The sequence below is a fragment of the Nicotiana sylvestris genome, chromosome 12 (assembly GCF_000393655.2).
Source record: "Nicotiana sylvestris chromosome 12, ASM39365v2, whole genome shotgun sequence".
In the NCBI taxonomy this organism is placed as follows: domain Eukaryota; kingdom Viridiplantae; phylum Streptophyta; class Magnoliopsida; order Solanales; family Solanaceae; genus Nicotiana; species Nicotiana sylvestris.
The window spans coordinates 2,123,820-2,136,984 of record NC_091068.1 but is presented as its reverse complement, the minus strand read 5'-3'; the positions used below and the strand labels follow the sequence as shown (position 1 = coordinate 2,136,984).

The following is a 13,165-nucleotide window of genomic DNA, read 5'->3' as shown; positions in this document are numbered from 1 at the left end:
AATCAAAAGAGCTTAAGGAGTTATCGATTTACCCAGTTTAGGAGAATAACCGAGAGGTGTTCTTCCAAAGATCATTCATTCACTATTTTAGTGCATATATTTGTAGGACTCATTATTAGGTTAGCTAAAGTAATCAAATTTGTTCGGAAGAAGAATTAGAATCCTTGAAGTACCTAATCATCTGTTGAAATCGAAAGAATCAAAATAAGTTAAGAGTGAATTTAGCACATAGTACCCAGAAAAATAGTTGATCACATATCTTGTCATCGCACGTACCTCTCACATTGATATTCCATTGTTATTATTAATCATTCTTGGTATCAACAGTTTCTTACAGTTGATAATCTTAGTTTATTTGTAGTCAATAATAACATAAATCAAAAGGTTTATTATCCTGGATATTTGTAAGCTGAAGAATTCATAGAACATTATTGAAACCAATCTCTGCGGAGAAGATTTAATACTATAATATCTTTGACTAGCGAGCCTATGTTTTGTACACTGATTTTTGATGTGGCATCGCTTCTAGAGATTGGTGATTAATAGTGTTTAAATTAGTCTTCAGTGCTAATTTAGGAACACCTTCATTTTATTTTCCTATTTACACTTTTTTCATTTGTGTGCAGGCAACAAGTTAAGTTCAACGATGTATGGCTCGATCCTCTTTAAAGGACTTGGTGCCATATGACCCAGAGTTAGACAAATACCCGAGGCAGTTGAAAAGAGAGAGAGAGAGAGAGAGAGAGAGAGAGAGGATAGAGTGGATTGCTGTTGGTTCAGTTTTCAACCCAGGATAAAATGGTGAACAACAAAGAGATAGTAGACCTAGCTGCCAGAGAGGCGGCTTAGCAATAGAAAGCACGGTTAGCGGCTGAAGCAGCTTGCGGAATTGCGGATGAAATGGTTGATGGGGATCGAAGACTCAATTCAAACCAAATTATCAAGGATGCATTTGAAAATGCAGGTCCTAGGCCTGGGAGATCATTGGGAGATTATGCTAGATCAGTGTACAACAAACAATAGTCCAGTGTGAGGCCCCCACCCATCAATGCCAACAATTTTGAACTCAAACATAGAGTCATACATACCATTCAGAATAATTGCATTTTCAGATGCAAACCCAAAGAAGATCCCAATGACCATCTAATAGACTTTTTTGAAATTATGAACACATTCCACTACAATAGAGCACCACATAATGCTATACACCTCATAGCATTCCTCTTCTTGCTGAAGGATGATGCAAAGTAGTGGTTGAGAAGTTTTCCCAAAGGGTCAATCCGTACGTGGGAGGTGATGACTATCAAGTTTCTAGAAAAATACTTCTCGACTACTAATACAGGAAGGATAAGAAAGGAGATTCACAATTTCAGCTTAGGTGAATGAGAGATAGTGTTCGAAGCATGGGAAAGATTTAAGGAGCTGCTGTGGAGGTGCTCTCACAATGGAATGGAGCAATGGATGCAACTTCAGGACTTTTGGGACGGTTTGAACCATCATCAAGGAGATTGATAAATACTGCAGTTGCAGGCCCTCTGATGAAGAAAACTTTTGAAGAGATTGTCACTCGTTTGAATGAACTATCTAAAGATTCATATTAATGTTCCACAAATAAGGGGATCGGAGAAAATCACCAGGGGTGCACCAAGTAGAATTGTCTGTAGAAATGCAGGCCCAAATTGCGGCTATAGCTAAGGACATCAAGCGATTGACCATGGCTCAGGTGCAAACTCAACCACAGGTGGGTTGTGACTTCTGTGGGATGGGACACCCTATACATGAGTGTCAAGCTACAACTGAGGAGGTCAACATTGTGGAGAACTTTAATTGAGGAAACTACCAAGGTGGGAACAACATAATGCTATGGGTTAAAGACATCCAGGTTTTTTGTGGAGTTCACCTAATGGGAGCTTGAACTCATGGCAGCAAATAATCTCAGACCCTAGGGTCAGGGACCACCAAGTTTTCAAAACCAACAGAGGTAGCAATACTAGTCACCATAGCCAAATTAGTCAAATATGGAAGATCTCATGAAGGCATTCATTAACAAAACAGATGAAGAATTCGAGACTCAGGGCACGGCTATCCGGAACTTACAAAGGCAAATGGGATAAATTGCAAATTTATTGTCTGAGAGGGCTCTTAGGACACTTCCCTCCAACACTAAAAAGAACCCGAAGGAAATAATTAAAGTTGTATCTCTAAGAAGTGGAAAAGCATTGACTAGCCCAATAGTGAAGGCTATATCAGATGTGGTTAACAAGCAGACTGAGACACCAGCAAAGGAAAAGAATGAAGAGAAAAAAAGACAGAATAGCAGGGTATAAAAGGAAATTGAAGAAAGTAGACATATGCCAGCTCTACCATTCACTCAAAAGATGAAGCGGGAAAAACTTACAAGTGTTTTAGGCGATTCTTGGAGATGGTCAAACAACTTTATGTAAATATTCCCTTCATAGAGATACTCACTTAGATGCATGTTTATGCAAAGTTCTTAAAGGAAATCATGTCTAGCTAGAGAAAATTAGAGGAGACAACAGCGGTCAAGCTGAATGCCCATTGCAGTGCCATATTGAAAACCAAAATTCTCCAAAAGTGTAGGGACGCACGAGCATCATCATACTATGCTCATTGGGGAGTGAAAATTTGACAAGGCCCTTTATGATTTGGGTGCGTCTATAAATCTAATGCCTCTATCTGTATTCAGGAAACTGGAATGTGAACTTGGAGTGATCAAATCATTACCAGTGTTCCTACAACTGGCTAACCAGACCACCATTCTGCTTGAGGGAATCATTGAAGATATTTTAGTGTGAGTGGACAAGTTTATGTTTACTGTAGACTTTATTGTAGTGGATATGGAGGTGAACAAGGTAGCGACTTTAATTCTAGGGAGGCCATTTTTACGTACATGTAGAGCCATTCTTTATATCTATGAGGGGCAACTTATGCTCAAAGTGGAAAATGAAAAAATGGTGTTCCAGATGAAGAGAATGATGAAATACCCTACTGATGAGGCATCTCCCTACTCGTATTTCAAGGTAGATATCATTGGAGAGTTGGTTGAAAAGTAAAAGTTTGACAAGCTTGTGGGGGATACTCTAGATAGGTGTATTACTTTGTCTAGCATAATGAGGATGAAGATCCTGAAATAAATAAAGAGATTGAAGCTCTTAAAACTAAGGATCAAGTGGTTGACGAGGAGGAACTAAAAGTGAGGCTTCTAAGTCCAATGTGGAATTGAAAGTCCTCCCCACTCACTTGAAATATGCTTTTGTCCAAACTAACAATGTTCCTGTGATTACTTCTGCTCACTTGACAGGTACACATGAGCAAAAACTAGTGGAGCTCCTATCAAAGCACAATAAGGCCATTGGTTTGAGCATATCTAATGTTCAAGGAATCAATCCAGCCATTTGCATGCACAAAATTCTGGTGGAAGAAAATAGCAAGCCAGTGGTGCAGCTGATCTCGCCCAAAATCACACCACAGTTTGGGGTTGTGAAGCGGTCGATTGCAATTATAATTATCCAACTGGGAGTCAGGATCGACTCCTCAGGGAGCGTAGATGGGATTAGGTATATACTTGGACTAAGAGCGTAAAGTGTCTAAGATGCACTTTCACATACTTTATTTTAAGTCTACTTCTAAATTATGCTACGATTTACAAATGTAAAGCTAGAGAATGATATTTTTGGTGTTGTTTTTAAATTATTTAAAAGATCTAGGGATGTGACTTCCACCTAGGTGTTTGTCTAACGGGTTGTGGGCTTTAGAGCGTGTTTTGTTGGTCGGGATATAATATAGCAATCAACAAATAATTACCCACTCAATACCTTTCGGTAATAGAGTGGTTTTTCCCAATTTAACTTTTTCAAGTCTAAATAGGTAATTCACAAAATATTTGACAAATGCTCAAGTCGGATTTTACTATCTCTAGATTCAACCCTTTAATTGGGACTATCAATTTATTGAGTTTATCCTAATTTCTTGTCAGCCAAGTTTTCCTGGACTAAGTCTCTCTTTCTCAGGTAGAGTCTAAATCAAATAGGCTTGAATAAATATCTGCAACTAGTAATTCTACAATTATAGCAAGAACTAGGATAAATATTACACATCCAACCATAAACAAGCACTAAATCAAACACCCATTAGGTGCCCACACTAGAGTTGGGTCACAACCCTAGTTAGAAATTTAGCTACTCATAGTGGGTGATGAAGAAAATAAAGGAGAAAAGATGATTAAACTCATATTAAATGATAAAGAGATGAAAATCCAATGTAAAATTGATAAACTATCATAAAGCTTCCTAAAAAGGTAAGAAAAATCGCGACCAACTTTCAGATATTCAAAACTTAACCTAATTTCGTCAAAAAACTATTTATACACAGCTGAAATTTTTGGACAAAATTACCCTTACAGAGGCTCTGCGGCCACACAATTATGTGTGCGGTCCGTATTTTGCTGCAGTTCTTGATAGGAGTGGCTTCTGCGGCCGCACAATTCTAGATTGCGGCCGCACTTCTTGAGTTCTGCGGACCGCACACTTCTGAATGCAGCTGCACTTTTGATTTCTGCGGCCGCACAATTATTGTGTGGTCCGCACTTCTTGATGGTCTCAGATTTGGAACTCTCTGATCATTGTCTTATGTGGCCCAACATTTATTGTGCGGTCCGCACTTTTCAAAGTAGCTATGTTAAGTTTCCTTCATGATCTTTAGCCGCAGACAAAATTTTGCAGTCCGCACTTCGGCTTTTTTGCTTGACTTTTGTTCTTGTTCAATAACACTCCTTCTTGATGAATTAGATGCCAGCCCTATGTAGGAATTTGATAGGTATGGGAATTCAAACCAATCAATGAGTAAAAACACGTTTAAGTGCTTCAATTGAAAGTTGGTTTTCAATATGTTCTAAAGGCACCAACTCCCATGCAACTGATCCTTATTCAGCTATTACCACATGACTGCTTTTAACAATTCTTGACATATTGAAGTTTTCATAATTCAATGTATTAAATCAAGACATTCTAAATAATCAAAATCTTCCATCAATACTACTGAAGAAGCACCAATATACTTTCTGCAAAAGCTTCTTTCTTTTCAATGTGTTGAAAACGCCAACTTCAAACCGGCCAAAGGTGTAAGATACCGAATAATATGAACATTCCTTGGATTTTAGATTGGTTTGAGATTAGTTCGCCTTAACAACAGTCTTTAAGGGCTGAAATTGCGCCAACAATGTTGGGGAATGAATTACTTTAATAGACACCTTAGTAAGATTTTGTTTGAAGAATGATCTCTAACACTATGTATATGGCCTTAAATGGGAGATTCTATTGAAATGTTCATTTTGGGTAAGCCCTTTATTTTTCCTTGCAATTGCTATATGACTCACGTAATATGTATATGAATCACCTAATACATTTGCATATGGCTGCCACGTGGGAGTGGGGTGAGAATCTTAATCTTTATCCAAACTCATTAGTTAATTAAGTAATATCCCGCTACCCGATAATTAACCAATTACCCACGTAATTAACAATTATCCCAAATTACTAAATACTACTCACTTTTAATACACTTTATACACCTTACTATAATATACTTTACTATCGTGGTCATATGGTACCATATAAAATTAATACATACCTTATTATTTTATTAAAACATCCATGTAAAAAAATACACATATTTTCTCAATTTCTAATTTTCCTAATCTCAAATACAAAGTAAAAATTTTAGTATGCTTAATTCTTAAAATGGTAAAAGATAACCTCCTTTTCTTGTAAAAAAAAATAACTTCTATCTTTACAATAAAGAAAATCTCACAAACTTTCTCATATTATGTATATAATTTAAAACATATTCGAAGGTAGTAATATTAATAAATATATGAAATCATATTTTTCAAACTTTTTACAAAAATGTTCCACTCGATATAAATATCATATCAAAATATATCTAACGTTATCAACGTTGTTAAACTTATGGGGTTGTCACGACCCAAATCAGAGGGTCGCGACGGGCACCCGGTGCTTTACTCAATCGAGTACCAACGTAACATATCTTTCTTATCATACTATCGTGAGTAAATGAGCCAGAAAACCCATCATGAGATAACAAGAATAAAACATAAGGGAATACTTAACATATGAAGACCCAAAATGATATACAAACTTATATATGTGACATACGGGCCTATAAGGCCGACATGACCATTTGTAAACTCAAAACATAGGCCGACAAGGCCATACAAGTATCCCTACACCTCACATCTGTCTACAAGCCTCTAAGAGTACATAAAATCATAAAGGTCAGGACAGGGCCCCGCCATACTAATCAATACATATCCAAAGCATACTGACCAAATAGGCAACTCCGGAACAAGTGGAGTGCACCAACACCTTCGCTGAGCTGATAGCCTACTAGAAGGACTGTCAACCTATTAATCGGGACCTGCGAGCATGAAACGCAGCGTCCCCAGGCAAAAGGGACGTCAATACGAATAAAGTACCGAGTATGTAAGGCAGGAAAGCATAAACAAGAACAGTAATGTAAAGAGAGATAGAGGAGATACAACCTGTAACATCTGAGTGCCTCTGGTGACTACTGACATAATATGCATAATACATATATATACATGAACGTTTTAAAAACATTCACCTCTGTGGGCATCATCATCATCATATCGTACCCGGCCTCACAAAGGACTCGGTAAAAACGTACCCGACCATCATAAGGCTCGGTAGAATCATACCCGGCCACGTGGAGCTCGGTAAACCCAATTGATCAGTGGTTGCACAATAGGTGCCATACCCGACCGACTATAGCGCGGCTCGGTAGAGTAAAATAGATACATATATATAATGTATGCTCGACTCATGGAATCACGTTCTAAACCTTTCGGAGTGACGTAAGGTTGTTGCACCTTCGATTAGCATTATGGACATCATACCATCAATATGAACTTCACAAGGACTCAAGGATCATACATACTTTCTTAGAATAACTTTGTACGGAAAGAACAACATGGACAACATTAGTTGCTAGGAGTAGATTCATTATGAAATAGCGTATCGTTTATGTTCATTTCATTTTAGATCATGCCAAAAGAAAAAAGAAAGTGCCTTAACATACCTGAGTAGGGAAAAATCCGTATGATGTTCTTGCAGATAGTTATTCAGTTATGCGTGGGTGTAGTTTTAGGAGTCCAATGATCTACTATCCCATATTTGGTAAAAATAACAGCTTTCTATAGTCTTCTTTACCATCATTAAATCTCCAGATCCATTTGATAAGTATACTACCAAACTTCTATTTTGAAACTTGAGATTCTTCACTCCCATGCCACCACTTTCTTTAATCACCACATGTTGCCATTGGCAGATGCTTCATTCTCCTTTCATAAAGACATGCCGAACCAGAATATTCCACAGAAATAATTATACAGATTGGGAAGCCAAAGGAATTACTTGAGAACTTGACCTCCAACCATTAACAATATCCTCTAGATATGGACCAACCAATGAATCGAGAGAGAGGGAGAGGATTCAGCCGTATATATAATATGACAAGTTTCCTCATATGCCTAATCTTATTCTATTTGGCTGAGCAGCTATAGTTGTTTGACTTCGATTTCTTATTGGCTAGGAGTTGGTTTACTTCAATGACACAGAAGTGCGTAGAGTAAATAGTCAGCTTTGAGATGGTACATGTAAATAGCACCAAAATAACAAGTATACAAGATCAACCTTCCTGTTCATAGGATAACCCTTAACTACAATATAAGATATGCTATTCAAGGATTTTTAACAGAAACGGCTTCGAGAAGCAGAATTCAAAAGGAAGTGTAAGAAAGAGATAATCTTCACCATTTAATAATTAAAGGAAAAGTATCCATCCAACACATTGTCTCGCCACCTAATTAAAAATAAGTAAGACTCATATCTCTTAGGAAGTGTCTTGCTTCCACCTAGGGGTGGGGGTTTAAATCTTTATTCACTAATTTATTAACTAGGTAATATCCTGCTACTCGGTAATTAATCATTTACCTACATAATTAAAAATTATCTCAAATTACTTAAAATACTATTCACTTTTAATATACTTTATATACCTTACTGTAATATACTTTACTATCGTGGTCATGTGGTACCATATAAAATTAATACATATATTATTACTTTCTTAAAATATCCATGTAAAAATACATATATATTCTCAACTTCTAATTTTTCTAATCTCATATAAAGAGCACAAATTTTTGTACACTTAATTCTAAAAATGGTAAAAATTAGAATTTCACATTTAACGTCTTCATCACTGAAGAAATTAGAGCCAACTAAAATTTATCGTCAATACTGACATCATCATTTAGCATAAAGCAGTACGGTTGGCAATCAACTCTTTGAAACTTTTGTTTCAAATAATTCTGGTGTTGCAAATGTTTTTAAAATCGTTAGCTTCATGTAAAGACTGTCCTTTTATTTTAGCTTTTGGGTTTTATGTAATACTATTTTTTTTGCTTTTAAAATGCTAGTGGCGACAAACGTTATTATTTCCTTTCTAAATTAATGTTGCAAAATGGTGGGTCACAAAACTTAGTAGATATTGCACTACTTCTCACCACACATATGTTGAGAAAATGAAAACAAGACTTGGAAAGTCTTTGGACTGATTAGAGGAATAATTTGTCATATCCGAAAATAGTAATAATGGTAACTATCCAAAATTATACTTATAAAACTTTTACTAAAATATTCCACATAAAAAAAATATCACACTAACATAATATCTAACGATATCAAGGTTGTAAACTTATAGGGTCTCATAAAAATAATAATGTCTTTAACCCTCTATAATCTCCTAATAGATATAATCCCTTTGAACTCATGTGGATTTACTACGCCACATCTTAATGCTAAGGTACGGGATGTAACAGGGGTCTTACGGTCGCAATCTGTAGAAAAGTACGAGATGTAACATAAAGTAAATAAGAAGTTAGACTACTAAGAAAACAAAATAAAGAAGCTATGAAATAAACTACCAAAAGCAGAAAATAAATATACAAACCGAGAATGGGAAAGAGAATATATACATCAATAGAGAGGGAGGAATATATACATAATGAAAAAAGAAAATAAAGTTACAAAGAGAGTATTATAGTTGTTACAAGCCATTGTCATATCAAATCAATCAAAATAGTCTACCCCCTGAATAAGAATAAGCATTATCCTCAATGCTTAATAAAAATCAAAATAAGGAAGGATAGAGAGTAGAGAGAACTCTCTATGTGGTCTCAGTGTGCATAGCAACATCACCACCCTCAGGCTCCTCCAACTGGATCTCATCATCCTCTGCTTGAGGAGTAACGGGGTTGGTAAACATCTGAAGCACCTCCTCGGCAGTATGGGCATCAAGGTCTGGCTCACATGCCACTGGTGCTGAAGTTGCTACTGGGTCTACAGGTACTGATGGATCTGTCTCCATAAGTAAATCAAATGGAAGAACACCGGCTACTGCTATCTTTGTCACCTCACGTCTCAACCTGTCCACTAATTTCCTCAAGGCCTATGATTTCATCATATTCACATGTTTACCCAACTCCTCAATAGCTCCCCCATGTGCCACCAATGTATCTATGATGGTTTTATGATTGTCCAAGATCTTCTTCAACGTTTCATCCACTGACGAAGGAACCTGTGGTACTGTTAGGGTAGAAGACTGTGCTGCAACAGTAGTAGATATGTGAGACAGCTTTGCAGTGGTTGTCTGCATCTAATTGTTGAGACTCACCAATGTCTAGGAGACTCAGAGCACAGTGATTAGATATGTGGAGGAAAAGGGCACTGATACTGATGTTGATGGTCTAGAAGATGGAGGTGGTAGCATGTCAGCTGTCTCAGCGGAAGGACAGGCTATAGTGGAAGGCATAGAAGCTACGGAAGGCATATCAGCTAAATCTGCAACCATCACTGATAGCTCATCAGAATGGCCTACGGTAGCAGTTGCCTTACCATTGAGCTTCGGGTTCCCCGGGTCCTTTAAAGAATACCAGGAGAAGGGCTTCTTAGCTAGCACCTTCGTGTCAAAACTCATCGGCTCCACCTTTGCAGTCGTGATACATCTCTGAGGGTGTTGAGATATGGTAGGAGCTCTCACCCTTTCTAACAACTACTGACATGTTGGCCGGCATGATGGCACCCAGAATGATTGGGTACCCGGCCATGATAGATGCCACTAAAACTGCCCAGGGGATTGAAAGATTGTTCTCATTCTGGCTCGGTTCTGTATGGCTGCACACAAATGTTTGCCACTCTTTTGCTTCAAAGTTGAGGGTAGCCCGTGCAATGGGAACCCTTTATGTGATCCACGATGGAGGTAGTCCCGGAGCTACCAAGATCTCTGCTAGCCAAGAGCGAGCTGCATCATCGATTAAAAACATCTCCAAGTACTGGACTGGCTCTACCTCCTCGAACCCCAAGTAGGCGTTCAGAGTTCTTTGATCAAATCTAACCTTCAGGTTCCTCACCTTGTTCACTTTAGTAACCTTCTTGATGTGCGCCAAATTGGTATAGAATTCCCATACCAAATGCTACTTTGCATCCATAATTCTTTAATTGAACCACATCTATCCATTTCGTTCCCTGAACTATTTAACCACTTTAGGATTGAATCTATCCAAATCCTTCAAAAGAAATTGTCGCTCAAGTGTGAGTGATCTTTGGGGCCACCACTCTTTGAACTTTTTAAATTTTGTCAAACTCACAAATCTGTTTTCCCATACCTTATTTTTTTCGACCTCTCTATGCTGCCCACACTAGTGTCACCCCCTTTACCATCATCTTGAATATAATCATCATCATCCACTATGACTGGTGCAACGGGAGTGTGTGTAGAGGAGGGTTCTGAACCCTGGATGCCTTCATTTAAACCTTCAAAAGAACTTGTTGAGGTAGAGGGTTCATGAGGAGTTGGTATATCCCAGGGAATAGTAGTGGTTGAGATTGGGCCTCGGGGTGTTCCTCCACTGAGTGACCCTTGGAAGCTTTCCTAGATGGGATATAAGAACTAGATTTTGAGGGCTCTGTGGACCTACCTCTCCCAGTGGTTGGCTTCTTGGCTATTGCTTTCTTCTGCACTACAAGAGGTTGAGTACCCTTGCCTCGGCCTTAGGAAGGTTCACCCCTACCATTAGAAGTATCACCTATACCTCTTGATCGAACCATAGTCTGAAATACAAAGCAACATGAGTTAGTTAAAGTTCAGAAGCAATCTATGAAAATTTGTAGGAAAAACAGTATTGAAAAGGGGGAAGTGTGGCCCGCACAATTCTGAGTGCGGCCACAGAGTGCCTTGTGCGGATAGCACAATTTTGAAGTGTGTTCGCACAACTGAAGTGAAACCGCATAATTTTTAGTACGGCCGCACAAGTCTAGGCCCAGTACTAGTGGCTGTCTGAAGTTTGAATCTGCCGTCGCACACATTTTTTGGCGGTCACAGTTCATTTTTTGCGGACCGCAAAATTTTGAGTATGGTCTCCACATTGAATGCATAGCTTGTTTCCCTAACTAAGGATCTGAAGACCACACAATTTCATGTGCGACCGCACAATTGAATATTTAATGGCACTGAACTTAGATTTTTTAATTTTTACACAATTTAGACATGGTTTTGGCAATTTTGACATGATACATGATTTACCCAACCCCCAATGAGTACATATGACATTACCCACACAATTTTAAGCACACATGATGAATTATCTGACAGTTTAGGCCTAAAAATAACTATACTAATTTAGAACAAAAACTAAGAAAATTTGAAAAAACTAAACATGAAATAAACATACTAGTGAAGAAGGATGCAAGGGAGAATCTAGGTTGATGAAATGAGTGTGAAGTGTTAAACAATTTTTATGCACTGTGCTTGCTTTGGTTTCAAGAGTTCAGAGTGCGTAAAGTTTGAAATAGTGTGAAAAGGGCCTATTTATAGGTTGACCAAAATAGGTCAAAAGTGCAGCTGAGTGCGGCCGCACAATTTTGTGTGTGGACGCACTCCTTACCTGATCCGTTCTGAAGATTTGTGGTCTACACAAAATTGATTTGCGGTCTACAAAAAATTGAGTGTGGCCACAGATATTTGTGCGGTCGTACAATTTCAAGTGGGGCCGCAGAATGGCCAATTCTCTTCAATTTCAAACTTTAGAGAGTTGCATTTTTGGGTCTCCAGTTTAATTTGTGCGGCCACATACTCCTTTCTGTTGTGGCATTCAATATTGTGTAGTCCACATAATAAATGTATGGTCCGCACTTTTTCAATACTTAGCCACTTTTTCGAGCACAGTTCCTGCAAAGCACACTCATTCCTGCATTTCAATTCAAAACTAGTTAGCACAAAACAAAACCAATCTAAAAAGAAGAATAAAAAGAAACATGGGTTTCCTCCCAAGAAGCGCCTGATTTAATGTCGTGGCACGACACAGATTATCATCAATCGCTTGAAATGAATTAATGCCACGACGTGGCCATCATCAACTTTTCCAAGATAATGCTTCACCCGGTGACCGTTGACGCTAAACACTTCATCATTTTTATTCTTCAAGTCTAATTTACCAAAAGGTGTCATATTCGCATCCTCAAACGGACCACTCCACTTAGACTTTAACTTCCTAGAAACATCCGTAGCCGAGAATTGAATAATAACACAGGATCACCTACTTTGAACTTCTTGTTCTGAATGTACTTGTCATGGAGGTACTTTATCTTCTCCTTGTATAAGGAAGAACTTGTATATGCATGGTACCGGAATTTATCAGGCTCATTTAATTGTGCCACCCTAATGTTAGCGGAGACATCACACTCAAAATTAAGCTTCTTCAATGCCCACATAGCCTTATGCTCAAGTTCCATCGGAAGGTGACAAGCTTTCCCGAACAATAACCGGTATGGAGGCATAACAATCAGCGTTTTGTAAGCTGTCCTATAATCTCAAAGAGCATCATCAAATTTCTTTGACCTATCCGTCCGTTCGGCATTCATTGTCTTTGAAAAAAATACTCTTGATCTCCCGGTTGGAGACTTCCACTTGCCCATTTGCTTGAGGGTTATAGGGGGTCGAGAGTTTTTGAGTGACACCATACATGGTGAATAAGGTATCAAAATCT

At 38.1% G+C, this 13,165-nt stretch overlaps 1 long non-coding RNA gene across 1 annotated transcript; it reads right to left on the bottom strand.

Annotated features, from left to right (window-relative positions):
- Window positions 1-6,089: 6,089 nt before the first annotated feature.
- On the bottom strand, window positions 6,090-7,938 carry LOC138884268 (uncharacterized). Its single transcript, XR_011404433.1, has 2 exons — window positions 7,138-7,938; window positions 6,090-6,456 (listed from the first exon to the last, which is right to left on the bottom strand). It is a non-coding gene; the product is annotated as an uncharacterized lncRNA (long non-coding RNA).
- Between the last annotated feature and the right edge of the window lie 5,227 nt (window positions 7,939-13,165).